Source organism: Aegilops tauschii, chromosome 6 (genome assembly GCF_002575655.3).
Source record: "Aegilops tauschii subsp. strangulata cultivar AL8/78 chromosome 6, Aet v6.0, whole genome shotgun sequence".
NCBI lineage: Eukaryota > Viridiplantae > Streptophyta > Magnoliopsida > Poales > Poaceae > Aegilops > Aegilops tauschii.
This window is the reverse complement of record NC_053040.3, coordinates 268029608-268047187: the sequence shown is the minus strand read 5'-3', so window position 1 is coordinate 268047187 and position 17580 is coordinate 268029608.

Below are 17580 nucleotides of genomic sequence, written 5' to 3'. Positions count from 1 at the left end.
GGCAGTACGCACGGCAGTTTTCGGGTAGGCGGTTTGACAGAGAGGCGAGGAGGGTGACCGAGTGGGGCTGTGCGATTTGACGGCGCGTTACTGCTAGAAAGACTTGTGATATGACCACTCACTATAGTCATGAATTACAGGCGCTCCGACCGGGGTGATGCCCCCCTTCCGTTCCGCGCTCTAATCTGGTGCATGACATGTCGACCCGGATGCTGGCTCTCCCACATGTCGGAGTAGTAAGAAGGAGCAAAGAATGATGCGGTATATACTAGTAGTACACTAGAGTACTACTCAGGTCGGAGGAGTGCGAACCACGGCAACCCAGTGAACCAGCAGTGCGAACCACGGTAGCCCAGTGAACCAGCAGTAGAAAACAATGTGGTGATATGGCCATAAAAAACAATGTGCTACGGTCCGCACTGTAGCATGTACAGTAACACTCCTCTTTGTTTGGATCCCTAAGTTAGAGCTAGTTTGGGTTGAAGTAGCCTCAAATTATCGAAACAAGAGGGGTTAGTTTGAGCTAGTTTGCTCTAACCCAGCTAAAAAAACTAGCCCGGTGGAGAGGTTCTAATTGGGTTAGTTATCCTCGGGCCTACTAAAAGAGAACTAAAAAAATCTCCCCTGCCCTCACCAGATCGCTCCCCCCCTCTCGCACGACTCCTCTTTGTTCCCCATAGGGCCGCTCGCCCTCTCTCTCCTCCGGCCGCCCTCTCATTCCGGCCTCCGCTGCCCTACTCCGGCCGCCCTCTCCCTCCGGCCTTCGAAGGTCGCCCCGCTCCCCCTTCACCAGTCGTTTTGCTCCCTCTGTCGTGCGCGGCGCCGGCGCATCTACCAGGGAGGTCGCGAGAGGGGTGAGTTTGTTCGTTCCTTCTCTCTCTCACGGCCATATCATTGATCTTGCTTGCTCTAGCGCTAATTCTGATTTGGAAAAGTAGATCCTGATCAAACTTGGTATAGATTTGTGGTGCACGCATGGAATTGTTTGATGCTGCTTGAGGAGGTAATAAATATTTCTAGAGGCCCAAAGATTCAGGTCACCTTTCTATGTATTTCAATTTCAGGCTTGCATTATTTCTAGAGGCCCAAAGATTTAGTTCACCTTTATAAGTATTTCAATTTCAGGCTTGCATTATTTCTAGAGGCCCAAAGATTCAGTTCACCTTTCTAGGTATTTCAGTTTCAGGCTTGCATTATTTCTAGAGGCCCAAAGATTCAGTTCACCTTTCTAGGTATTTCACTTTCAGGCTTGCATTATTTCTAGAGGCCCAAAGATTCAGTTCACCTTTCTAGGTATTTCAGTTTCAGGCTTGCATTATTTCTAGAGGCCCAAAGATTCAGTTCACCTTTCTAGGTATTCTAGTTACAGGCTTGCATTATTTCTAGAGGCCCAAAGATTAAGTTCCCAGTCGGCGGCAACTCGCAAGGGCCGGCGTCGGAGGGGTTCCCACGGGCTTGGGCTCTACGGAGCCTTCCTCCAGAGCGACGATGGCGAGCTCCTCCCTCGGTATGTGAGGGGCTCCGGGCTCCCTCCCTATCGTGAATGACTTCTGTGATGAGTTAGCTCATTCTTTGTTTCATGAAGTGTTTTTTTATTTTGTGAAGCTTGATTGACGACTTGTATGTTTAAGTGGGATATCTCATTTGTATGGACAAAGTAAAAATTATCATGTTTTGCATGCTTGATTTGTATAGATGGTTCGTTTATGTCAATTGTGAGCGGGAGGTGGCCACAAAGAGCCGGCCACACCAAGAGGGTGCTTGGATCCAAGGGACTTATTTTAGTCTGACTAAAAATAGCCTCTTTAAGAGGCTAAAGTTCCAAGCACCCCTGACTAAAGAGGGGCTAAAACTAGTCTTGAGACTAAAAAAATTTAGTCAGGGGTACCCCTACTAAAATGTGGATTAGTCCTCTCTCTCCTCATTTAACTCCTCTCCTTTAACACAGGCGAGTTCTGGATTGGAGGGTTTGGAGGATAATAAATGCTCATTAACTTGATTTTAGTCTCTAGTATTTGGATCCAAGCATGGGTGAGGCTAGCAAGTTTTAGTCCCACTACTTTTAGTCATGGAACTAAAACGTATCCAAGCACCCTCCAAATCCGGCAGGAAATAGGGTCCAAAGTAGTCAAATGATTGAGATAGAGAATTTATTGTCAATCTAACCCTGCCATCCATACACCTCTTTGGTTTAGAGTTAGTTCAGGGTTAGAATCTAACTCTAACCTCTAACTGAGTTAGAGTTCTCCTCGTCTCAGTTCATCGCCATCATACTTTCCCCATTCCTGTGTTTTCAGTATCCTGCGAATCAAAGAGGCCCTTAGACTGGTTTCGGTCCGGTCATTTTTTATAAATGTGTTATGTCCAAAATTTAATGAACGTGCTCCGGTTTCCATGAAAATAATCCGGTTTCATGTAGTAATTCATTCATTTATTTATTCTTCTGCGGGGGGTTTGCATGTAATTCGTGAGGTCTGAAATGTAAAGTACCCCGGCATATGCTCCGAGTCGTGCATGCACTACGACCCAGATGCTCTATGTCCCACATGTCGGCGAATGGGCACACGTGGAAGTAGCCTAGGACTACATATAGGAGGATAAATGCGTGAAATAATATGTACTGTGAAGCGTAGCCGTGGTTCGAAAAGGAGACCTAAAGTGATGACAGCTATAGGTCGCATGCACCCAACTAGTGGTACTAGACATACGACTAATTTTTCCCTAAAAAAAGGCATGAGTGCTCAGTACTCCTATTCTATAAACACGAGTCCCATCTGACAACAGCGTTCGTGCTATAGCTAGCTCTCCTCCCTCGTTTCTCTCTTCTAATTTTATACTCGGCCGACGCCCAGTGGGCGGGGTGGGTTTGCTCAACTGTGGCCCCACCTCACAGGGAAAACGTTACGACTGGAATAAAAATGCCATATACTCCCTCCGTTCATAAATATAAGCCTTTTTAGATACTATTTCAAATGGAATACAGCATACAAATGTATGTAGACATAGTTTAAAGTGTAGATTCACTCATTTTGCTCCGTATGTAGTAGTCACTTCCTGGAATCTTTAGAAAGACTTATATTTGGGAACGGAGGGAGTACTATACTAATAAAAGATTAAGGCCGCGAGGCGATGCAGTGCTGGTTACAGGAGGCAAGAAGAGATGCATCCATCGACGACGTCCACCTCCTCGACTCAGGGCGCCGGCCCACCGAACGGTGCCTAAGTAGCAGCGGCTTTCGTGGCCAGGTCGACGTGCTTCTGAACAATGGCGTCCAAAGATTCCAGTCGCTGGAAGAAGGCCAACGTCTTTCTGTCCTCGCTTGCCTTATAGTGGCCTATGTAGACGATTTCCTCTTAGACGTGGATGTGCAGGTCGACGGTTTCTTGCATGGCGAGGCGTTGCGCGGCGAGCGCGGCCTCGAGGTGCACATTCTTCGTCGCGACCTCCGGCACCTGCAGGGCCACCAGGGCTTGAAAGAGTTCGTCACCATGGAGGCCGATGAGGGTGGCAGGCAATGAGGAGCCTGGGCGCGCGGGCTGGAGCAGTACGGCAAGGTCGTCCGCGCGCTTCTTGATGGCGGTGAACTTGCGGATGGAGTTGACCATCATGTCGTCCATGCGAGAGGCGTAGCCGGCGTCGGCGAGGGCTACGATGCCTGCGGTCGCCAGCACCGTCTGGAAACGCTGTGCGGTGCGGGGCCGCAGGCCGACGCCTTCGATTATTTGGCATAGCCGACTGCCGCTCGCGTCCATCGCCTCCATAGGTGCTTGTGGCTTCTGGTCACTTGGTCTTGGATTGGAGTGAGCAGTGTTGCGCAGAGACTTGGGAGTAGATGGATTGGAGTGGTGGGGTGCCTTTATTATATGAGAGTCCAAACTGTGTTGCATTCACATCGTGCTCGCTCTATTCCCTCTGCATGTAATTGAGGATGCATCATTGACCGTTCAACGTCTCGGGAACCGCTACCCTCTCCCTCCTTGGCATTCAAGCACCTATGGACCCGTCGACGACGAGATGCCTATGGTGACTTCGTAAATTTCAAGATGATAGTGCCGTGCGTGTGTGCGTTCATAGGGGTGAGTGTATGCACGTGTATATGAGTGCTTGCGTCTGTACTGTGTAAAAAACGTAAATGCGTGTCAAAAAGAGACTAGTCAGTATACTCAATATTGTGCACCTCGGAGAGGAAAACGATAGAACTAGTACGTATTTATTTACGGTGCAGATTCACTAATTTTTCTCCATATGTACTCCGTCTCGGTGTAGTCTAGTCACTAGTTGAAATCTCTAGAAGGGCAAATACTCCTTTCTGGTTTACAGGGCTATACTAGCAAGTAGTTGTACGTACTAGTACAATAGTGGGCTCACATAGCAATTTTGTCTCATGCAAGAGCCTGGCTATATGCGTGCTCCAATGTTTGCAACTGCAACGTTCGGTTTGCGCTTGGCTCTTCGCCTCTTCGAGAAGACAATGATGTTACTACTACTGCTTCTACAGTGTCCAATCCACTGCTGCATGTCCGTCCACCGCGAGCGGGACAGATAGCTTGTTGTAGAAGTACTACTAAGCAAAAGCCTGTCCTCGTTTGCGAGCAACCGCGCGCATGGGTGAGGGAGAAGGCGTGTAGTAAAATCAAGCTTCTCCTCATTGTACGAGTTGACGCGAGACATCATAGCACTGGCCCCACATGCTTGCCTCTAAACTTGGCTGAAAGACCCGCAGTGTACAATATATTTGCTACAACCTCTAGCATTTACCCACCACAAATTAAAATACATGCGGCCGTATGCATCGTTCTCATGCAGAGGCCGGGGAGTCCCCCCTTTTCGAAAAAAAACAAATTAAAATATATATTCCTGTCTTGACCAGATGAGCGTGCAAACTACAATCACCAGGGTGTCAGGTAGGGCCAGAAGACTATTTTAATTTTTTTTTAAAACTTCGAGACGGCCACATAGCATGGAGCCGACCCCAACGATTTTAAGCTTACAGGCACTGTACACACTATCCTAGACTACTCTACACATGAAACTGCCACACGAGCGTCCGGGCTGCGCTTGGCTCTTCGCCTCTTCGGGAAGTCGAACAATGATGGAGTACTACTGCACTTGAGGAGTACTATAGTACGCTTCTGGCCATTTGACACCGATTGAACTGCGGCATGTCCACCGCGTGCGGGAGGGAGAGCGTGTAGCGAAAGCTTCTCCAAGTCTTGCCAGCCACCATGCTCATGGGCGAGGGAGGGACGCTCCTGCCTTGCGTGTATAACAGGTGGGCCCGATAGGTGTGTGCCCAACCTGTCATACAGCCAAAGGCAGGTGCAGTTAAGTCCACGAGGGAGAGGATAATCAAACTTCTCGTTGATGTACGAGTTGACGCGACACATGAAAGCACTGCACTCGATATATTTCAATAATTTGCGTTTACTGATGCATTAATTACAACGCATGCATGCATGCCGTGACTCTCCTTTTGATACTTGCATGTGTTGATTTAATGCACCTTGAAGTAGTATAAAATATGTGACGGTAAAGCTTTGTAATACCCCGGCCCAAGTCAAGAGATGGTTGTGTACGAGGAGGGCGAGATCATGCAGACCGACCAGGACCCGACGATGGAGCTCTCTAAGGTCTCGATGGACCTCACCGTGCTCCACTGCCCCTTGTGCCTCTGCCCCTTGATGCCTCCAGTGTATGAGGTTCGAATACACCTCGTCCATTCGGCTGATTGAGCAAGGTGCAGGTTTCTTGATTGATGTGCTGCTCGATTGATTTATGCAGTGCAAGGGAGGGCACCTGGCCTGCGCGGACTACCGCGTCGAGCGCCCCGGGAACCAACGGCAGTGACAGAAGTGCGAGCGCGGCGGTGGCTTCGACGTGCGGAACACGGCGGTGGACTTCGTCCTTTCGTCGATGGGGGTGGAGTGCCCGCACGAAGGCTGTGGGCTCTACGTCACTTACCACAAGCTCGCCGATCACCAGAGCGTGTGTCCGCTCGTGCCCTACAAATGCCCTGTGCCCATCTGCGGCTACGAAGGCCTGCCGCCGGCGCTCTACCACCACATCAGCACCGCGCATCCCATGCCCGTGCACAGGATCCAGTACGGCAAGGTGCTCCAGCTGCAAGTGCCACTGTCGGAGCCACGGCTCTTGCTGTTCGCGGAGGAGGACCGCCGTGCGTTTTTCTTGGTCGGCGGCGTGCTCGACATCGGCGCGCCTATCGCCGTGTCGGTCGTCTGCATCAGAGCGGGGGCGTCCCCACTGCCGCACTACGTGACCAAGCTGTGGGCAAATGGCCCGCCGGGGGAGCCCAAAGGCACGACCGACGCCGTCAAGGTGGAAATGGAGGTGACAAGCAGCAAGGATCCCGGCGACGTCGACGTGCAGGAGCTAACCTTCTTGACAATTCCGCCCAAGCTGCTGGCCGGGGCTAAGCTTGTGTCCCTCCACATTCAGATTGACAAGCTCACATCCTAAATGTTTCTACAGTGCCTTCTGTTTATCTTAGTAATATGCTAATATAGGGATTATCATGGTCTACTTTAGCTTAAGAAATGGTGGGTTTTGGTGGCGATGCAACAATTACTTCGACATCAGATCAGTAATTTCCAACAGTCGAACGGATATTTTGTGTCTGTTGGATATAAAGTTCCTTTGGGTAAGAAGTACTACTTGTCATCAAAATGGATAAAAGGAGATGTATGTAGACGTATTTTAGTTCTAGATACGTCCCTTTTTATCCATTTTGATGACAAGCACTCCCTCCGTTCCACAATACATGCCTTCCATTTGTCAAAATATAGATGTATCTAGACATGTTTTAGTATATAGGTACATCCATGATAGAGCCAATCGGATGGTTGAGAACACTACAATTCGTAGCTACAGATGCGTGTGTGACTCCCAGATGCAGAGGTCGGGGTCATCATCCTCCTTTTCGAGAAAAAACAGACGCGTGTGTGAGAGCTCGCCACGCGGCTATTCCTGTCGAACGCCCCATTAACCGTAAGATATGTATACGACGGTGCCAGTTATTGCACCTACACAGCAGTACTCCCTCCTTTCCGGTTTATAGGGCTTAATTCAAAAATCTCACAACCAAGATGGTGAGTGGTGGAATATTTTTTGTAGTTTGCAAAAGCACCTAATTAATGCTTTTGTTTTTCTCGAAAAATTATGTTTAGCAATGCATTAATTGCAATGCATGCATGCATAAAGTACATGCATTGGTCAATTTTCTCTTAATACTTGCATGCAATGACTTAATGCACCTTGGAATCTCAACATGTGTTGGGGAACAACCAAATTGAGCCTTATAAAATGGAAAAACTAAAATTTTGAGATAAGCCCTATAAAACCGGAAAGGAGGGAGTAGAAAAAGAAGTACTCCATCCGGGAATAGTGCCGCACTTCGAAACTAGAACCGTCAATAAATTTTGAGCTTGCGTCTCGTCACATTCCAAATTACTCCATGCTATATTGAATTGCAAACCTGTTCACACCGATCACAACCTAAACGGTTTCCCACTTAGGAGCGTATTAGTACCATGCTATATTGAATTGCAAACCTGTTCACACCGATCACAACCTAAATGGTATCCCATTTAGGAGCGTATTAGTACTCGGTTATAAATACTAGTATGCCAAGATGACTGCACATTCCTACTCAACTCCTCATCCACAAAAACAAACAAGTCATTCAGCATCCTCCCCTTGCGTCTGCCATGGCCAGTGTGAGTTCTGGGTAGAGAGATTGCCACCAGGGAGAGGCGAGCATGGAAGCGGAAGCACGAGAGATGTCCCGCCTCGCTGCGAGAGCAGCCAACATGTCCCGCCGCGCGGAAGTAGCAGCACAGAGGTCCCGCCGCGCCATCGATGCAGCAGAGTGGTTCGGCCGCGCCGCGGAAGCAGCAGAGATGTCCCGCCGCGCCACGAATGCAACAGAGATGTCCCGCCGCGCCGCGGCGGTCTGGGAAAATTTCTTGCGGGCAGGCGACGACTGTTACAGGCGCATGCATGCGATCGTCCATAGCCAGATGGATCAGATCTCCGGCTGGGCGAGGTTGCAGGACGACATGAAAGCCTTGTTTGAACAGGCTACCGGTGTCATCCGGCAACTAAGGGAGGGCAATGAGAGGCTCCGAGCCAAGCGCGACCTGCTGAGGGAGAAGATCGTCCGAAGTGCAGACCAGTAGGAGGAGACCAGTGCCTTGTTGAAGAGGACCGGCGTCATCATCAAGAAACTTATGGACGAGAATGACATGCTCCGCAACGAGCACCAAAGGCTGGTGGAGGAATCCGTGGATGTTCTCAAGCAGCGTCTTGAGGACACGAAAGAGCTCACCGCCGCTCGCCGCGGAGACTAGTTCCCGCGGCCTGCAGCAACGCATCAAGAATGTAGAGATCGGCGAGCCAGATCCTTGTCTTCCTTTTTCTTTTGCCCTGGTGTATTTCGGGCGTAGCCGCATGTGGCTTTTTTAATTATCTTTCTAATTATGTAAGACAATTAATCGTCCTTATCTTTCTGTGGAAGATCAATGTTGCGAGGCTGGAATGGAGAAATCTCTTGATGTGGCGACCCTGGCGTTGCTGTTCTTCTAGTTGCTGCTGGGCTTCCTTCAGTTTCCTGGATTCTTTTGATGTAATAATCGGTTTAGGATGTGGATTGTGTCATTGGTTGTGAAATGTTGGGTTCTAGCGCGGATGTTTGGCCTTTGTTGGCCTCTTGGGATGTTGCGATTTCAATCTGGTAGCTTTTAGTCCTTCGTGTTAGGCTAGAGTTGTGCTGAACTTCTTGTGAATTGTGGTGGTTTTCAGTAATGAAAATCGGAAGGGGCAAGCCCTTCTTTGATAAAAAAAATTAATCGTCCTTATATATTCATCAGTCTTGCTATAAGTCGCAGTAGATGCTATATAGGTCCGTCGGATCTTACATCAAGATCCGTGCTTTCAGATTTTCTTTTTTCTCTCTTAAATCTCAGTCGAGTGAGACATAGCCACGCCATTAAACAGAGGCTCGGGCGCCATTAATGGAGACCTTGGGAGAGAGGTGGACGGCAGATGGAGGTCAAAGGGCTCTCCTCCCGATAAGCACGCGCAGGGGTCTGATCGCACGCCTCTCGTACTCAAATAGCTACCCTGCACGGCGCCTCCTAGCTAATAAAAAATGGGGACGCGTGGCGCCACGTAAATGGTACTAGTAAGTAGAATGCCCACGGTTTCAATAATACATGTGTTTCCGATTCTAACGTGATAGCACTTGTTCCAACATGACTTTGTTGATTGCTAATGTGTGCGCCTTCGCAAATCGGACTACAAATTTACCACAGCATGTTGGTGCCATGTCATGGCACCAAGCCAAGTTTCATTATTTTCATGCGTGTTTTGGATTTACAGGAATTAAAAAACTAAGCTTCTCAATGTTTCCAACCCAGCCACGACGCCCAGAATTTTGAATTTCATTCTCATTTCTTGCATGGAACCTAGAAATTTACCCGAGCACACACATGTGATTTTTCAACCAACTTTGGTGCGCTGGAACATGTGCTTGTATTTCAAATTTGAATTATACACACAAAGGTGACACGTTCCCTCCCAGAACCACGAGCCTTCTTGAGAGAAGCTCCGATTTGCAAGAAGCTTATACCATAATTTATTCCTATTCGGCCAATTTTTTTTACCACGGCATGGTACTACCATGACATGACATCATGCCAAGTTTCATGATTTTAAAACAAAGTTTCTCAATGTTCTCGACCGAGCCACGATGCCCAGATGTTTGAATTTTATTCTCATTTTTTGCATGGGACCTACTCCCTCCTTCCATCTATATAGGGCCTAATGTGTTTTTCAAGACAACCTTTGACTATTGACAAGATTAATAGCACATGAGATGTATACTGTGAAAATTATATTATTGGAAGCTCCTTTGACATACAAATTTTAAGGTATGCTTTGTGTAAGTTGCATGTCATATATTATTGCTCTAACGTTTGGTCAAAGTTAGCCTCGAAAAACGCTTAGGACCTATATAGATGGAAGGAGGGAGTAGAAATTCACCCGAGGACACAAATGTGATTTTTCAACCAACTTTGGTGCACGGGAGCATGTGCTTGTAGTTCAACTTTGAATTATGCACATTAAATGACCAAAAACTCAATTAACGTGTAAATAAGGCCAAACGAAGCCGGAATAATTCCAAAATTTAACAGAGCACTCATGTAGTTCTATGTTGCCTTTGTAAATAAACTCAAGGGGACAACGTATATCTTTCGCACTCAAAGGTGGCATGTTCCCTCCCAGAACCACGAGCCTTCTTGAGAGAAGCTTCGGTTTGCAAGAAGCTTATACCAAAATCTGTTCCTATTCAGCCAATTTTTTAGCACAACATGGTAGTACCATGACATGACATCCATGCCAAGTTTCATGATTTTCAGACGTGTTTTGGATTTGCAAGAATTTTAAAACCAAGTTTCTCAATGTTCTCGGCCGAGCCACGATGCCCAGATGTTTTAATTTTATTCTCATTTCTTGCATGGGACCTAGAAATTCACCCGAGGACACGAATGTGATTTTTCAACCAACTTTGGTGCACGAGAGCATGTGCTTGTAGTTCAAATTTGACTTATGCACATTAAATGACCAGAAACTCAATTAATGTATAAAAAACGACAAACGAACCCGGAATAATTCCAAAATTTAACAAAGCACTAATGTAGTTCTATGTTGCCTTTGTTAAGAAACTCAAGGGGGGGGGCAGCGTATATCGTTTCACACTCAAAGGTGGCACGTTCCCTCTTAGAACCACGAGCTTCCAAATCGGCCCAATTTTTACCACAACATGTTAGTGCCATGACATGATACCATGCCAAGTTTCATGATTTCCAGGCGAGTTTTGGATTTACATGAATTTAAAATCAAAGTTTCTCGATGTTCTCGGGCGAGTCATGACGACCAGATGTTTGAATTTCATTCTCATTTCTTCCATGGGACCTAGAAATTCAACCAAGGACACACATGTGATTTTTCAACCCACTTTGGTGCACCGGAGCATGTGCATGCAATTCATATTTAGATTATGCACATTTAAAGTCCAGAAACTCAATTAATGTAAAAAAAGGCCAAATGAACCCGAAATAATTCCAAAATTTAACAGGGCACTCATATAGTTCTATGTTGCCTCTGTAAATAAAATCAGGGGGAGGCAGCGTATATCGTTTCGCACACAAAGGTGACACGTTCCCTCTCGGAACCACGAGGCTTGTTGAGAGAATCTCCGGTTATGTAAGAGGCTTATACCAAAACTTGTCCCAATAATGTACTATGATTTGAATTCAAACATCTCGCTACCTAGACCAATAATGTACTATGATTTGAATTCAATATAAAATGGATACAAATATTTGAATTGGAGAGCGTATGGTACATGTAGTTCAAAGTGAAATATGATTACTGATATATGTATGTTTTTTGTTATCAAGATAATATTAAATTATTGTAAAACTTGACAACAATCGTATTCAAATAAGGAAAATTGATTCAAAATTAGTCCATATGGTAGACGACAATATATATGTTCACATGGTGGAGTAAAATGTTCATATATGATGGAAGATCAAAATGTACGACTACATCAATTATAAACCGCAAGGTCACCTAACGATATATTCGAATTCAACATAACATGGATTCAAAAATTGAAATTCGAGATCATGGCATCTGTAATCATATAAAAAGGGACATTACTCTTTCTTTGGTGGGAATTGATTTGTTTTTTGTTGTTGTTGAGGGAAGTGTGAATCGATTTGGTACTGTGCAGGGTAATCTTGTTCTCCCGATTTTTTTTACATTTTTCTTGTAGTTTTTTCAATGGCATCTATAGCAATATAGTAAAAGGGGACATGAGTCTCTTGTGTCTTGTATGAATTGTTTTTTTACATGTTAAGTTTGTTCTGCCAAACAAGGAATCTGCACCTTGTTATCCCGAAATTTTCAAGCTCTAGTATCTTTTGTCTCACCTACTTTGAAACTCCCGCTTCTTCAACCCGCGCCGCGCCTTGTTATCCCAAAATTTGGACGCGCGCGAGAACTCCCTCCTCATCCGAAATCGCTCCTGCAGCCTAGACACGCGAAATCCCCCATCTACCCCTCAGCCGGAAATGAAGCTCCACGTCGCAGTGTCAAAACCGGGGGGGGGGGGTACGCTGGTAACTTACCCTACATTTCGGACAAGCGTGTCCCTAAGCTTGGATCCCCCCTCCCCCTTCGCCCCCCATTCATACACCGAGGCTGCCAAAACCCGTGAAACCCCATGCTCCTCCGTCGGCCTCCCGACCGCCGCCCAGCCGGAGACTCTTCCCCGACTACGTCGTCCACCGCAACAGCTCGCCGTCCCTCATCCACCGCACCGGATGAGGATCCGTTGTCAATCTCGTCGTCCCGTCAGATCAGCCGCCCGTCCTCCACCTCCAAGGAGCTTCCCTGATGTTCGCCTCGTCTATCGCGCCACCTCAATCCCCACAGCGCCGTCTTGACCTGCCCCACCGGAACTGTAGCACCCTCACCAATTCCTCCGATGAAGCCGAGGCCAACTCGGCGCCACCAAGGAGGTTCTGCACTCACCGCTGCATTTTATCTTTTATTTGATCTCACGGGGCTACCGGTGCTCGATACCGAGCAGACATGGCGTGTCTCCATCGACGGCGCCATCGCCAGCCACATCATCCACGGCGTCTCTCCCCCATGTCCTTACTTCCTCGGCGGCGACTTCCACAATGGCACTAGCTGCAGCTGCTCCGGCTCTCGCTCGCGCTGCGGCTCTGTTCTTGCTGTCGGTCGCGTTGCTGCACTGCTCCTGCTTTCGTTCGTGCTGCTGCTCTACTCTTGCTCTTGCTTGCGCTGCTGCTGCTGCTGCAGGACCTCCGGAAGCTATAGGAGTTGCTGCTTTAGCACTCGCTCACGGTGCTACTGCATGACTTGCTCTCTGCTAGTGCGTTCCCTGCTCGAGCGTCTGCTGATTTAGATCACTGCTTCTCTGCTACTAGTGCTCGAACGCCCTAAACATCTATTGCAATGCTCTATTACTAGTTCAATCAGTTTCGACAGTAAAATTCAGTTTCGACTGTGAAGTTCATTTTCTTCAGTTAAGTTCAGAGTGAACAGTACTTACAGCATCTGTCATAGCAGCCGTGGCGCGGCTGATGCTTTTTACATCTAGCACTTTTTGGTGATGTATTTTACATCATCTATTGCAGATGATATTAGGGTCCCACTTCAGATTAACGTCGTCTATCTTGTCATGCTTCAGCCTCATCGCCGTACACCTTAGCGGAGCTGCTCCAACGACGGAACCGTCCATCACAGTGGAGCAGTACCCTCGGCGCCATTTCCCCGACAGTCACACCAGCATCATCACCATCCTCCACGTCCAACCCAATGATGCTGAGGTCCACAAGGCTATGCAAAAAGAGGTTGTACACTCGTCGCATCAGTTTGTTTCTCCATTCCTCTGTTCTTCCAATTCATGTGAGCCAAACACCCAGGTTGACTGAAATCCTATGTTTCCAAATGCTCTGTTTTGCACGTGCATTCCTATCCTATTCCTTTGTTTTTCCTGTCCATGCGTTTATAGAATCCTCCAATTCTAAGGAGCCCTTATAGATTTACTTCATTTTCAGATAGGCGTCAAAGAAAACTCTGTGTGTTATCTCCTGCTCCTGCCGTGCCGTCATCCACCCCATATGAGGTGCACCATCGACAGAAGCATTCACTGCAGCAGAGATCCCCCCTGCAGACTTCCTTTCGCCGCCTTAGATCATCTTCCCCGTTGCCGGCAGCCACGCCAACTGCATTACCATCATGGACTGAGCAGATGAACCTGAGGACTACACAGTTCCGGAAGAGAGGTCGCAGTCTTTCGTGTTTGCTTACGTTATACATTGGTTATTATTACCTGCTACTTTATCATTCAATCTTGAGTTTTGAATTGCCCATGGGTCTCATATCGAGCCAGCAACGAATAGTATCTGTCTACTATCTGGTTCATCTGGGGTATTCTATGTGGTTCATGTTGGGTGGGCAACAAACAATAGATGATCCATTGTCTATCTTTTTAAACTAAAGCTATAATCTACCTGCTATCATTAGTTTTGGATCCATCCACTCGTTTGCTACCATCAGTCTTGATTTTTGCATGCACTCCTTAGGCCTTACAAAATCTAACTATTTTTTTATTATGCATGTCAGATATTGTACACAATCATACTGAACATGTAGAGAAAAAGAGAAGACCGTTGCGTGCGAATATAATGTCATGCAGACGCCGCTCCATGGTGGGCGAAGTGCCCCCCCTCCTGCATTTCCAGATTGTATTCCAGAGGAAGATAACCGTTCAGATGGAGATTCAGAAGGAGCCGACCACGCCTGTTTACCACCTGAGGTGTTTGCTCTAACCTGGCATGCTGATGTTGGTCATATCATGCATATGGCCCCTTGCATTGCTTACATTATACATCTTATATGTCATCAGCTTAGTTTAGATTTGCTTTGTGTGAATGCCACTTGTTTGGTTTCAATATCATACTCCCACCATTCCTAAATATTTGTCTTTTTCGATATTTCAACAAGTGACTACATACGGAACAAAATGAGTGAATCTACACTCTAAAATATGTCTATATACATCCGTATGTGGTAGTCCATTTGAAATCTATAAAAATACAAATATTTAGGAACGGAGGGAGTATATGGGAATTATGCAATGCCATCTTCTTTAGCCAGGCATCATATACGTGAATCATTCAATGCCATCCTATTTAGCCAGTCATTGTATATGTGAATTGTATTGTGCCAAAAGTTGCATACTTAGTCCCCGGGGAAAAGGATGACGACTCCCACCTCCCCACCGCCACCCTAACCCTAGCCACCCCACATCGCCGGCGATCCCCACATCCCTCCGTGGGTTTTGCCATCTGATCGGCTCATCTTTCCCGGCGTCTCTTCCTCTTGCCTCTGGTTGTCATCTTCCTCATTGCGGTTCACACTGCGCTCTCCTTGGGATTGGATTTCTCCCCGGGGATGAAGTTGGCGTCTGAGATCCAACGCACCTTCAACAGATCGGTGCACCCAACTGAAGACACGGGCCATTTCATCATGGTCGTCTCTTTTGCACGACACACCTGCCGGCTTGATGAGGAAACTGTGGGGTTCGCTCTTGAGGCGGCCATCGGAGGTTATTGCTCCCACCTCAAGGTATCTTTTCTTCACCATGGCGTCTACTCTTTCAACGTTTCTTGCAAGGAGGTGGGTTTTTTCATTCTGCACCAGCGGAGTTTTGTCTGCGATCAGTTCAAGTGTTTTTTCCACCTCTGGGGTCATGGTGGCCCGGATTGGCAGAAGGAATACCGTCTTTGGCAATCTGAATGCCAAGAGGAATGGGTTTTAGTCAGCCCCTCTAAGAGGAGAGCTCGTATTGGTTTAGAGGCCATGAAATTTCCTCCGGCCAAATCTTCTCTCCGTGCTCGCGCAGCCAGATCTCTTCCTAAGAAGCATGCTACGTTTGCAACGTTCATGCAGTACCCAGCGCGTAAGGGCTATAGCTATGGCCCGTCTACCGATGAGGTGGCCACGGTCCGAGCAGCGGGCTACCGTGTCTCATCTCATGAGGATGCGGATGATCTTTCTCCGGCGACCACCCCACCGCCGGCAAGGCTAGCGATCCAGTTTGGAACAATCCCGCCTTCCCCGGAGGGTTTATCTCCTGCCCGTTTAAACCCTAGAATTTCGGGTGGCTGTTTAGTTTTCACATTGGAAGGTTTGGATTCCACCGTACCCGCTCAACCGCCTCTCCCAGGCCATGTTCCTCAGTTGGGCTCCAGGGTGCAGCCCATATGCCTGTTAGATGACGAGAGTGGCAGCCCATCATCTATGGCCTCTAGGGCTTCGTCCCCTGAGGATATTATCTGAGACCTGCAAAGTTTTGATGTTATGATTGAAGAGATGGCTGCGAGCTATTGGGACTGTCAGAATTGCTTGGCTATGCGCCACACATCAGAGACATGCACGAATCCGGTCCGGTGCCGTAATTGTTTTCGTTCGGGACACGTTAAAAAAAATTGCACCGGCAAGCCGCCTGACTTATCCGTCTGGGTGCCTAAAGTCCCATCGTCGGGTTTTGGGAAGCGGGACCGAACAGAGGATTCTCCCCCTGCCTCTCCAGTTTCCCGAGACCAAACGCCTCCGGAGAAAACCCCATCTGCTTCTCCGCCGCCACCATCGTCGCCGGACCGCCCTCACGAGCACGCCCACGCTTCCCCCAGCTCTGGTCCGGCTCCTGCTCTGCAGCCTTCAATGGTGGTGTTTGAGATTGACCCGCATCGCTTTATCCCTGCGGGCTTTGACATTGAAGATGGCGGAGCAGATCGTCTACCTCGCACCTTCTACACGCCGGCCGTCCCGCCGCCCCGAGCGCATGAGCAGTACATGGTGGCCATTGTGGAGCCGATCCCGCCTCCAGAGCTAGTTGGGGTCCGTCGCCAGCAGGTTCTTGATTTTCTCGTCCAAGTGATGCATGTTCCAGTTCTTTCTGCTCAGACTTGGTATCAAGGAGTTGGTCTGTTCGAGATGGAAGACCCAGTTGTCCGGGGCTCTTTTACTCTGCATCCACCGTTTCCCTTAGGGATTGATGACGATGGCAATGAGTTTTTTGTCCGTTTTATTCTGCGTAATCAGGGTGAAGATTTTCGTGCTATTCATGGTCAGCGGACGGGGTGGTTGATGTTCATCGGCATCCCTTTAGACTACAGGAATACGCAGTGCATTGCTGATATGGTTGGCTCTTTTGGGCAGTTTCACTACTGGAATAGTACTGACCGGCGCAAGGTTCGAGCTTTGGTCCGTGCCTCGTTCCCCGACAATGCGCTAGTTCCTCGTTCGGTCACCTTTCGGGAATTTGCCAATTGGGGCGACATCATGGTTTCTTGGTCTGCTGGTTGCTATATCCTGTCAGGGGAATTCGCTGGTGCCATGATCCCAGCAGATGAGGACCCAATGCCTCTAAATGGAAACCCCCACCCGTTGCCTGGAGTTCAAGTGCCGCAGCCATTTTGGGCAATGCCTCCATACCCTGCTTTGGGATGGAACGATGTTCCTCCGGGCCCTCCTCCAGGGCAGAATGAGGGGGCAGGCTGGGCTGACAATGTGCCGCAAGGAGCGGGATGGGGCCCATGGGAGGAGCAGATTCAGCCTGACCATTAGCAACAGCATCAAGAGGTCCAACCTGTCCAAGACCAGGATTCTATGATTCTGAACCCATCTGCGGATTCTTCTGACGATGAGGATATGGCTGAGGTCCAGCAGCCTCTACAAGCCCCACCAATTGTGCAGCTGGAGCCGATTCATCTTGGCCTGGTCCGGGTTTTTTATGGACCAGTTCTGCCGCTGGCCTTGATCTGGGAGAGATCTTTCAAGACTTTGTTACCTGAATTCTTCATCAAGGATATACCAGCCTGCCTCCCTTGTTCTTCTACGCTGTTGCTACAAATTAAATTTGGGTCTGCCGATCTGCAAGCGAAGTATCAGCT